At 41.5% G+C, this 12,741-nt stretch overlaps 1 long non-coding RNA gene across 2 annotated transcripts in view; it reads right to left on the reverse strand.

Annotated features, from left to right (window-relative positions):
* The window catches only part of LOC135229190 (uncharacterized), a 150,099-nt gene that overhangs the window by 107,989 nt on the left and 29,369 nt on the right, over nt 1-12,741 (reverse strand). For both annotated transcript variants that reach the window (XR_010319963.1, XR_010319962.1), the window contains exon 2: nt 9,152-9,299. This is a non-coding gene — a long non-coding RNA (uncharacterized LOC135229190). The remainder of the gene's footprint in view (nt 1-9,151; nt 9,300-12,741) is intronic.

Here is a 12,741-nt window from a genome sequence, read left to right on the forward strand (position 1 = left end):
GACAGTGTTTTCTCTATTGTTATGGATTGAATAGTGTCCCCCAAGATGTGTGTCAACCTGGCCAGACCATGATTCCCAGTATTGTGTGGTTGTCCTGCATTTTGTGATCTGATGTGATTACTTCTGTGTTGTAAATTCTAACCTCTGTGATGTTAATGAGGCAGGATTAGAGGCAGTTAGGTTAATGAGGGAGGACACAATCTACAGGATTAGGGTGAGTCTTGAGTCAGTCTCTTTTGAGATACAAAGAGAAAAGTGAGCAGAAATGAGAGGGACCTCATACCACCAAGGAAGAAGTGCCTGGAGTGGAGCACGTCTTTTTGACCCAGTGTCCACGCGCTGAGAATTTCCTAGGCCAGGGGAAGATAGATGACAAGGACCTTCCCCCAGAGCCACAAAGAGAGAAAGCTTTCTCCTAGACCTGGTGCCCTGACTTCAAACTTGCTGCTTCTTAAACTGTGAGAGAATAAGTTTCTGTTTGTTAAAGCCATCCACTTGTGGTATCTCTGCTATAGCCACACTAAAAAAAAAATAGCCACACTAGATAACTAAAAAACACATATATAAAATAGTCAAAAAAAAAAAAGTTTCAAATACACACACATACACGTATGATGTTATTAAACTTTAAAAGGTTTTACATTCTTATAATACATTTAACAATAGAGATTTGTATATAGAAGTTATAATAAGAGCCATCCCCACATAACTATATTGTACCTGCTCCCCTGAAGTGTCCAGTGTCCAAAGATACATATGTACCCTTTTACACACTTCTTTTTGCCGGGACACATGTAAGCACATTCATTTGTTTGTTTTTATGGAAATTACGTCACACTCTACCCATGTTTTTCTCTGAATCACTCTTCACTTGACAATTTCTCATGGTTCCTCTAAATCAGCAGACATGGAAGAAGCACTCTTTTTGGTTCTTCTCATTTTTAACTCCCACCACTCTTCTGTCAGTTTGTTGTACTGTGGTGGCTTGCATGTTGCTGTGATGTTGGAAGCTATGCCACCGGTATTTCAAATACCACCAGGGTCCCCCATGGTAGACAGGTTTGAGTGGAGTTCTCGATTTAGACAGACTAGGAAAAAGGACCTAGTGATCTATTTCTAAAAAAAACTGGCCAGTGAAATCTTACAAATAGTACTGGAACACTGTCTGATTCAATGACAGAGGATAACCCCTTAGGTTGGAAAGCACTCAAAATATGAGTAGGGAAGAGCTACCTCCTCAAAGTAGATCCCACTTTAATGACATTTGCTGATGGGGCACAACTCATAATGAGAAGAAACTGATGCAAATATCCCTTAATAATCAGAATGTGGAATGAAGGAAGTATGAATCTAGGGAAATTGGAAGTCATCAAAAATGAAATGGAATGCATAAAGGTCAGTAATCCAAGCTGAAATAGCTTGGTTTTGGACATTTTAAACTAGACAATGGTATGTTCTACTATGCCAGGATTGAGATACTGCAGAGAACGGCACCATATTCATCGATAAAAAGAACATTTCAAGATCTGTTCTGAAGTACACTACGAGCAATAGGATAATATCCACAGGCCTACCAGGAAGACCAGTTAATAAGACTATTATTCAAATTCACACATAAATCATGAATGTGAAAGATGAAGAAGTTGAAGGTTTTTACCAAGTTCCACAGTTTGAAACTGATCAAACGTGATGCATAGATCAATCAAGATGTACTGATAATTACGTAATTAGAATGCGAAGTTGAAAACAAAGCAGACAAATCAGCAGTTGGAAAATAAGGTATTGATGACAGAAATGACACTGAAGCTCACATGATAGAATTTGGCAAGACCAATGACTTATTCATTGCACATACCTTTCATCAGGAACATAAACGGTGACTATACTCGTGAACCACTCCAGGCAGAATAGACAGGAATCAAATTTGTGGAAGGTGATGATGGAGAAGGTCAATATCACGAGTCAGAATCAGGCCGGGGCTGACTGCAGAACAGATGATCAGTTGCTCATATTCACGTTCAAGTAGAAGCTGAAGAAAATTAAAACAAGTCCATGAGTCAAAGTATGCCCTTGAGTATATCAAACCTGAATTTAGAGACCATCTCAAGAATAGATTTGATGCACTCCACACTAATGATCGAAGACCAGATTAGTTGTGGGATGATAGCAAGGACATCATATATGAAAAAAACAAAAAGTCATTAGAAAGACAGGAAAGAAAGCAAACACCAAAGAGGATGTCACAAGAGACTCTGAATCTTGCTCTTGAATGTACAGTAGCTAAAGAGAATGGAAAGAAAAATAAAGTAAAAGAGCTCAATAGAATACCTGAAAGGGAAGCTGGAGAAGACAAAGTATGATAATATAATGTGAACAGATCTGGAGTTAGAAAACCAAAAGGGAAGAAAACACCTGGCATTTCTCAAGCTAAAAGAACTGAAGGAAATATTCAAGCCTCTAGGTGCAATACTGAAGGATTCTATGGGCAAAATATCGAACAACAGAGGAAACATCAAAAGTAGATGGAAGGAATACAAAGACTCAATACACCAAAAACAATTGGTCGACGTTCAACCATATCAGGAGGTAGCATAGGATCAAGAGCTGATGGTACTGAAGGAAGAACTCCAAGCTGCACTGAAGGCATTGGCAAAAAACATGGCTCCAGGAATTGATGGCATACCAAATGAGATGTTTCAACACAGGGACGCAGTGCTGGAGGTGCTTACTTGTCTATTCCAATATATTTGGAAGACAGCTACCTGACCAAATGACTGAAAGAGATCTATATGTGTGCCCATTCCAAAGAGAGGTGGTCCAACGCAATGCGGAAATTATCGAGCAACGTCATTAACATCACATGCAAGAAAAATTTTGCTGAATATAATTTAAAAACAGTTGCAGCAGTACACAGACAGGGAACTACCAAAAATTCAAGCTGGTTACAGAGGAAGACATGGAACGTGGGATATCATTTCTGATGTCTGATGGATCTTGGCTGAAAGAAGAGACTATCACTAAGATGTTTACCTATTTTTGTTTACTATACAAGCACACTCAGCTGTGTGGCTCATGACAAATTATGGATAGCTTACCAAAGAATGGGAATTCCAGAACACTTAACTGTAGTCATGCGGAATATCTACATAGACCAAGAGGCAGTCATTTGAGTAGGGCAAGGGGATACCGTGTGGCTTAAAATCAGAAAGTTACGTGTCATGGTGGTATCCTTTCACCATACTTACTCAATCTGTATGCTGAGCAAATAATCTGAGAAGCTGGTCTGTAAGAAGAAGAACATGGCATTAGTTTTGGAGAAAGATTCACTAACAACCTATGATATGCAGCTGATACGACCTTGCTTGCTGAAAGTAAAGAGGACTTGAAGCAGTTACTGATGAAGAGCAACCACTACAGCCTTCAGTATGGATTACACCTCAACATAAAGAAAACAAAAATTCTCACAACTGGAACAGTAAGCAACACCATGATAAATAGAGAAAATACTGAAGTCATCAAGCATTTCATTTTACTTGAATCCATAATCAATGCCCACAGAAGCAGCAGTCAAGAATTCAAACAATGTATTGCATTGGGCAAATCTATTGCAAAAGACCTCCTTAAAGTGTTGTGAAGGAAAGATGTCACTTTGAGGACTAAGGTGTGCCTGAGCGAAGCCATGATATTTTCTATCACCTCACATGCTTGAGCAAGTTAGACAATGAATATGGAAAACCAAAGAACTGATTCATTCAAAGTATGGTGTTGGCAAAGAATACTGAATATACCATGGATTGCCAGAAGAATAAACAAATCCATCTGGGAAGAAGTACACCAAGATTGCACCATAGAAGCAAGGATGGCGAGACTTTGTCTCACGTGCCTTGGACATATTTTCAGGAGGGACCTGTCCCAGGAGAGGCTCATCATGCTTGGAAAAGCTGAGGGTCAGAAAAAAAGAGGAAGGCACTCAACAACATGAACTGACACAATGGCTGCAAGAATGGGCTCAAACAGAGCAATGATTGTGAGGATGGTTCAGGATCAGGCAGTGTTTCATTCTGTTTTACACAGGATCGATGGCATCTAACACCAACAACTAACATATGTATGTATGCATATGTGTGTGTGTGTGTATATACCCATTGCCGTCGAGTCGGTTCCAACTCATAGTGACCCTACAGGACAGAGCAGAACTGCCCCACAGAGTTCCCAAGGAGCACCTGGTGGATTCGAAATGCTAACCTTTTGGTTAGCAGCTTTGGCTATTAACCATTATGCAACTAGGGTTTCCATATTAAAAAAAAATTTATATATATATATATATATATATATACACACATACACACACATATATATACACACACTCTTTTTTTTTTCATATATATGTGTGTATATATATATTCTGTTCACCAGTTTTGCATCTCTAGAGATCCCAGGCTAAGACATTTGGTACCTACAGTGGTTCCAGAGGAACCAAATCTTAAGGACGAGTTTTCCGAATTGATTCTCAAGTCTGGCTAGTCTTAAAGGCACTGATGACTGTCTCCAGTAGTAAATAGGCTATTGCTAATCCATGGTGGGAGGTGACAATAGAAATACGCAAAATACTACTACAACTGGATCAAATATTTGTGAGAGACAAGGCTCTGCCTGATTACATATTTGATACTTTTCTATAATTTTGTCAGAATAAGAATAATAAGGAAGCTGCTTGGTTGGTCCTCCTTTTGCTAGCCACACTGGTGAATGAAAGAAATGGACTCAAAGCTCAAGCACCACATACAAGATCTGAAAGCTGCCACTTGTGCCCAGAAAGAAAACCATATTTCTTATAGTAACAAGGCTAATGCTGCCAAAAATAAACTCAGATTCTTATCATAAGAGTGACTGAATTAAAGCGCCGGTTGAATATCCAACCTCAAATGGTTTCTGAAGTTAGAGTGAGGGCACTGATTGGGAAGAAATGGGATCCTGAAACTCGGGATGAGGACATATGGGCAGATAGTCAGGAAGCGGGGGACAATGAACCTCCAATTTCTGTTGAATCGCTCTTCCTAACAGAACCAGACCTCTTACTCCCATCTGAAGAGATTCTCTAACTTTGCCGGCTAAGCCACCCTTCCCAGTAAAACAATTATCCCTTCCACCTCCATCTGATGAGATTATCCCAGCTGTGCCTGAAGTGTCTTGTTTCAGTTGTCTCCTGGGGTGGTGTCTGGGGCATTGCCTGGGGCATCACCTTAGGCAGATGCCATATAAGACACGGCTGAACATCCCACTGCCACCACCCATTTTTGCTTCTAGACCTATACCTAGACTTCAGTTCCAACAAGCCCCAAAACGTGAACTATAAAGTGTGACCCAGGAGAAGGTATGCTAAACTCCAAAAGAACTGCTTGATTTTTCTAATACATACATACATACAGAAACCTGGTGAACATGTGTGGGAATGGCTATTATGGGTGTGGGATAATGGTGCAAGCAACATAAAGGTGGATTAGTCTGAGTTTATTGATATAGACCCAGGAAGCATAGATTCTTCATTCAGTGTTTCAGCTTGAGAGGTTAGAAAAGGATCTCATAGTTTATTTGGCTGGTTTACTGAAGCATGGATTAAGTGGTGGCCTACAATAAATCAAGTGGAAATGGCAGATCTGCCATGGTATACTGTAGGAGAAGGTAACCAAAGGCTGAGGGAAATTGGCATGTCAGAATGGATTTATTAGGCTGGACCCACAGACCCACACACGGAGTGCCCAGAGGGCTCTCTTTTTACCATAGCAGTGAGGTATAAATTTGGGAAGCAAGCCCCAGCATTATTGAAGACTTCTGTGGTTGCTTTTTTATGTAAGTAAGAGTCCACAGTGAGAACTGCCCTAACTGAATGAAGACACCTGACTACAATGCAGTTGACTGGACCCCGTGGTGGTAGCAGCCAAGTGGTGGCACTCAATCAACAAAGACAAGGTGGGTGTGGTTACCATAACAGACAGTAGAGTCAAAGCAGTAATCAGAACAGTCTGCTCGCATGGATTTATGGCATTGGCTACTTAGTCATAGTGTCCCTGGGAGTGAAAGAGCTGGGAAATGTACATCTCCTGGTACCTAGTGTCTTAGATATCTAGTGCTCCTGTAACAGAAATACCACAAACGGATGACTTTAACAAAGAAAATTATTCCCTCACAGTCTAGGAGGCTATAAGTCCAAATTCGGGGTGCCAACTCCAGGGGAAGGCTTTTTCTCTCTGTCACTCCTAGGGGAAGGTCTTTGTCACCAATCTTCCCCTGGACAAGAAGGTTCTCAGCACAGGGATCCTAGGTCCAAAGGATGCACTGCTCCTGACACTTCTTTCTTGGTGGTACTGAGGTCCCCCTGTCTCTCTGCTCTTTTCTCTTTTATATCTCAAAAGAGATTGACTTAAAACACAACTTAATCTTGTAGACTGAGCCCTGCCTCCTTAACATAACTGCTTCAAATCCTCAATCATTAACTTCATAGAGGTATGATTTACAATACATTGGAAAATCGCATCAGCTGACAAAATGGTGGATAATCGCACAATACTGAGAAGCATGGCCTAGTCAAGCTGATATATACATTTTGGGAAGACAGAATTTAATCCCTAACACCTAGTATGCAGCTATCGACCTGTTAATGCCTTTTTCTCCATACCTGTTTCGAAGTATCACCAGAAACAGTGTGCCTTCTCTCTGACCTAAGTATATAAGGACCAAATAATGTACAGGAATCTCTGTTACATTTTCTCCATCTTACCATTATTTGGCCTCATAGGCAGACCCAGTCACTTAATTGCACAGCAGAATGAAGAGATTAAAGCCCCAACATTCTTGCCAGTGGACCAGGAAGGTAGCTGCTCAGACATCAGAGAGCCTCAGAGAGACAAAGACCAGGCGGCTCAAGAGAGGGATACCATAAAGTTGTTTTTCATACGCCCCCCACTCCCACAGTTGCATATGCTTTGCTGTGACCCTAAGAAGTAGATCAATCCTTTGAGAACTGCATTATGGGTTAGAACACCAACAAGGTCCCAGACTGAGTGACACTCCCATAGATTACATCCAAATATCACTGCAAAGTCTTCAAAATCTGAACTGACATCTGAGCCACAGCATACAGAAGTTGGGAAAGAACCTGCAGCCTGAACATAACTGGGTCAAGTGATTCCTAAAACTAACAACATCGACATTTTCTGTAAGATTGAAGTAAGACACAGTCTTGGAATCACAGACAAAAACTTTAAAAAGCTACTTTAACCATGCCCAAAGAAGTAACAGCCACAACTTAGAAAAATAGAAAAATACATAGAAAGCATTCACAAATGAAAATTTTAGACAGGAAAAACAGAAAAATAGAGATAAAAAATTCACTTGATCAGCTCTACAGCAGAATGCTGTTGACAGACAAAAGGATCAATGAGATGAAAACAGTTCAATTGAAAATATCCAATCTGAAAACAGAGAACAAATATTGAAAAAAAATGAACAGAGCCTCAAAAAAATTCAAAAATATCTAACATTTATTTATTGGAATTCCATACGGTGTAGAGAAAATATGTGGTGTAGAAAAAAGTATCTGAAGAAATACTGGCTCAACACTTTCCCAATTTGTTGAAAGACATAAACTTACAGATTCAACAAGCTATGCAAACTCCAACAAGTTAAACTCACATAATTTTATGCCCAAATGCCTCATTGTGAATTGTGGAATAACAAGGACCAAGAAAATATCTTCAAAGAAGCTAGAGAGAAAACAACTCATTTCACACAGGAGAAACAATTGGAATGACTCTGTATTCATCAGCAGAAGCCATGGAGGCCAAAAGGCTGTGAAAACAACATTTTTTCAACACTGAAAGAAAAGAAACATTAACCCAGTGTTCTATAGGCTGTTATTTCCTTCATGAGTAAAGGAAAAATATTGACATTCTCAGGTGAAAGACGCTTAAGAGAATTCATCGCCACCAGACTTGCTCTAAATGAAACACTAAAGGAAGTTCTTCAGGTGGCAGGCTTGGAATTTCAGGAATTATGGAAAGCAACAAAGTCGAAAGTATCTTCGGAAGTTCGCCCTCCACCAAAGATTAGACAGGTCTATAAAACAAACAATAACACACGTGAAGAAAGTGTTTCTTAGTTCAATCATGTGTATGAGACCAAAAGTACAAAACCGGCCCAAAAGCACAGAAAAGAGGGCAGGACAGAACAGGAATCATGGCGGATGGAAACGGGGAACTGGAGCATAAAAAAAAAAAAAAAAATAGCAGAGGAGAATATTGACACATCATGAATATTGCAAACAATGTCACAAAACAATTGTGTATAAATGGTTGAACAAGAAAGTAATTTGCTCTGTAAAGTTTCAAATAAAGCACAATAAAAAATAAAAAAAAGTGGTAGGTATCTCGGTAAACATATTATGCCAACCCTGTTGTCACTGCACAACATGGCACAGGACTCTCCTCTTTGCAAAGACTTTCTAGCCTATTGGAAAAACTTTGGAATATACTCTTGGTGGCAAATTAGTATTAGAGAATGGGATTAATTTTGAAAATATGAGATGTCTGTACTCATGCCTGGTGAATAAACTGGATAATAACATTTTCAGAGCGAAATGAGATGTTCTAACAGAAAAATAGGCCTGAATTCCCACGTGGGCCATGAGCCTACTCTGAAGGCCTTTCCCAGAGAGGCATTTCAGGCACTTCTAGAGCAGCAGGAGCACTGGGGAATGCAGGTGTCAACCTCCCCCAGGGCCTTCTCTGAGGGGTAAGTACCTGCTTTAGTACTGAGCTTAGTGGTTCATAAATAGTCATTCTGCATAAGGTCTTCAGGTTCAAGTCTGTAATCCAGCTGGGATTCTGTGTGTGCTGCATCTCTGCATCAAAAGAACATGCTTCTAGAAGCAGAATGCCAGGAGAGAGGCGGTTGGGCAGTTGGCGTTGGGGGGTGCTGCGCAGACAGGGGTGCCGGAGGGAGGCACAATATAGTCATTCTGCAGGAGGTCTAGTCCTTCTGCACAAGAATAAGAATGCTTCTCAATGCACAATAGTTTACATGCAGGACATAAACAAAGTTACTGAAGGACAAAGTTGAATAGTAAACCAAGCCACTCCCTGTCAATCCTTACCTGAGAGGGTCTTCATCAGGACTTCCGGGGATGGAGAAGGAAACAGTAAACGCTGATTTATTTTACCTCTTCCTTCCTCAAGAAACAGGAACTGGTGTTAAGATGTCAGGTGTCAAGCCCCAAACTCCTCTTCTGGTCTGTATTTAAGCTGTATAATAAAACTGGGAATCAGGCAATCAGCCATGAGCAGACAGACCCAGGAGTATTCCCAGTGCCCCACATCTTTGAGCTCCAGTGAGATCCTGTTCTTAGTCCCTAGATTAGCAGAGGAGCTGAAAGACTGAAATTCCGTGTTTTCAGGCAACTTGGGATTCAAGCAGGCACTTATTGCTAAAGTTGTATTTCTCTGTGTTAATTTATGATCCTTAACTCAAATCCGGACTTTGAAGCTCATTTTGATAACTCCTCATTAGTCTGCCTAGACAAGAGTCTGCTCACAGTCAGTGATGACAATGGAGGAAACAAAGTCCCTAGCCCAGAGAAAGGACTATTCCCAAATTTGGGGCAATGCCCCTGGGGAGCATCGGCGAGGTGCACTGTGGCCTCTGTGGCTTTGCCTTCTGCTCCTGGAATTGCACCCTGGGGGCGTCCATATGCAGACGCAGAGTCCGTGGATGACCACAACTCCTGCCCTTCTGGGTCATCGTCCGGACGCACGTTGCGATATGCTTCCTGCCCCCCTTCCCAGCATAAGTGCTGCGATCACACGTGGCAGAACCAGTTCCCAGGTCCAGACCCTAGGTCTTGCCCTCCTTGGCCTTAGGCTTCCCCTAGTCCTGGGGGAACCCGCAAGCCTGGCGGGTGCGAGGTTAGCACCCGGCTGGGCGGGCTTCGGCCTGTCTCAAAAGGCTCATGGCGCACGCAGGTTCCGCCTCCTTGGAGTCTGCAGGCTTGCGGTGGGCAGCCCGGCATCTCCTGCCTCCCTCGGGCGCCCTCTCTGGGCAGTAGCTCCCCTCCCCCCGCCCCGCCAACCACCCAACAGTCGCACTGCCTGCTTTCTGCTTCTAGAAGCGTGTTCTTTTGATGCACACATGCAGCACACACAGAATCCCAGCTGGATTACAGACTTGAACCTGAAACGCACAACTTTAAAACTACTAGACTGGGGCGGGGGGGGGGCGTTGGCAGTGAAAAAAGGAAAAAAATTAAGAAAAAGAACAATTACAAAAAAAGTATTAGAAAACTCACCTTATGGACTCAAGAAGGCTGCGGGATACACAACTGCGTAGATAGCATACTGTTGTCTCTTTCTTTGCAAATAAGTCTTAGATGAGGGAATTTGGTACCAGGAATAGTTGCAGAGCCTGACTTTGGGGAAATCTGGGATTGATTAATTGGCTTGCGTGAGGCTACAAGCCCTGATAATCCATATTTAAAGATGAGATTCGAGCAATCTAGAACATGCATCAGAATTTTTTACAAGTAAATTAGCACCAGAAGAGGCCTTTAACCACTAAATAAAATGGGTCAGTAGTTCAAGATCTCCCTACAAAGAAAATGGCAGACCTAGATCGTTTCCAGTCAGGTTCCAGCAAACATGCAAGAAACAGTAATTTTAATCTTGTACATAGTCAACAGAGATTAGAAAACCATGAGGCACTTCCCTAACTTGATCCTTATGGCTAGTTTAAAAATGATAACAAATTAGAGAAGGAAGGTAGAAGAAGAGTTAGAGGACAAGCACCCTCAGTAACTGAGATGCAAAACCCTACATAAGATGCCAGCAAAGGGTAAACCAGGTAACATGCCATGATCAAGGCGGTTTATTGTAGGCATACAAATTTGAGTGAACATTAAAGATTTAGTAATTTCATTCACCACATGCATAGGTGAAAGAAGAGAAGACATATGCTCACCTCAAGAGATGGGGGCAAAGCAGGTTGATAAAATCCAATCACACGGAGAGATAAGGACTAGGAGCAAACATGGAACAGAAAAGGAGTTCCCGAACGTGGAAAACTACAACTAGCATGATAGTTCATGGTGACGTGTGGGACATTCTCTTTAAAATTAATAAACAATAAAATAAGGATGCTTCTATCATTATTTTTATTAAACATTTAACACTGGAAGTGTAAGCTAGTACAAAAAAAGTATAACTGCTATTCATAGATTATAGGACTGTCTCCATTGAAAACCGTAGAAAATATTGGAATTAATAGTAATCATAAATAAAAAATAAATTGAAATTTCAATGCATCAGCATCAAGCTGACTCTGTCATAGCTCTTAGGTGAAAGCAAAGGACACTGATAGGGAAAGAGCAGGTTCGGGTGGGCTAGACCAAGAAGGGAAGAAAATTATTCTGCACTGGGCTGAACTTATAAGAACGGGTATGTGTCTTAGTTACCTAGTCCCTCCATAACAAAAAATAACACAACTGGATGGCTTTTAAAGGACAGAAATTTATTTTCTCACAGTTTAGCAGGTAGTAGTTCGAATTCAGGGCATGGCTGTAGTGGGAGGTCCTTCCTTGTCTACCTCAGCTTCTAGTAGATCCCAGCAATCATTTGTGTTCCTGGCCTTCTAGAAGCATCTGTCTTCTTTGTCTGTATTCCTTTTCACCTGTTTGTGTCTGTGTGTATTCTGCTCCTTTTATAACTAAGAAGAGTTAGGCTTAGGACCCACCCTACATTGGTATGACTTCATTCACATAATAAAAGCAGGCCCCTTATTTCCAAACAAGGTCAGAATTACAGGTACAGGGGTTAGGATTTCCACATACATTTTGGAGGGACACAATTCAATCCCTAACAGTTGATTTACCAGATTTTCTGGATTGAGAGTACTCACATGAACAGCTGAGAGTAGTTCCAATTTTTTGCTACATTCAGTGGCTGAAACTTGCCTCAGTGGTCACCCATAGGAATGTTGGAGCAATTTATTGTGCAGGACCTGGCCTACCATTCCTAATCATGTCCATTGTGTGGAAAAACACACACTCCCATCACCGAAGCCTTGAGAAATTCATCGATAAGAACGGAATGGTGGTTGGAACCAAGAATTTTTCATAGCCTAGATAACATGGTGCAGCTGTTAGATATCCACATGGAGATGTCAGAAAATAAAATTTCACCCCACATGGAGATGTCAAGAATAATACCAACAGCTAATGTTCATTGAGTACCTACCCTGGTGCCAGGCACTCCTGTGCTTTTTCTTTCATGTTTGCTTTTCATGATGGCCATATGAGGAATGTATCATTATAATGCATAAAGAGGTCAATACAGAGAGTTAAGCTGACATTTGAATACATGAGTCTGGACCCAGGAGGAGTTTGAATGGATGGAGGTATAAACCTCAGGTCCTTAGCTACAAATAGACAGCAGTAAACTCACTGAGGCATCCTAGAGAGAGGGTGTCAACAGAGAGAGGAGCAGGCACCAAGCCCAAGGGTACTCTGGTATCTAGAAGCCTGCCAGGTGAACAGCAGCCAACAAGCCTCTCTGAAGTCCAGTGTGGTTCCTGGAGGGTTGTCTGTCCTTGCTCTCAGCTGCATTTCCCCAGTGCTCCTCCCACCTGCACTGGGTTGTCCCCCTCATGAGGACAGGGACAGTGTGTACCTTTCACCACTGTATCTGCATAACATAG

Source organism: Loxodonta africana, unplaced genomic scaffold (genome assembly GCF_030014295.1).
Source record: "Loxodonta africana isolate mLoxAfr1 unplaced genomic scaffold, mLoxAfr1.hap2 scaffold_128, whole genome shotgun sequence".
Taxonomy (NCBI): Eukaryota; Metazoa; Chordata; class Mammalia; order Proboscidea; family Elephantidae; genus Loxodonta; species Loxodonta africana.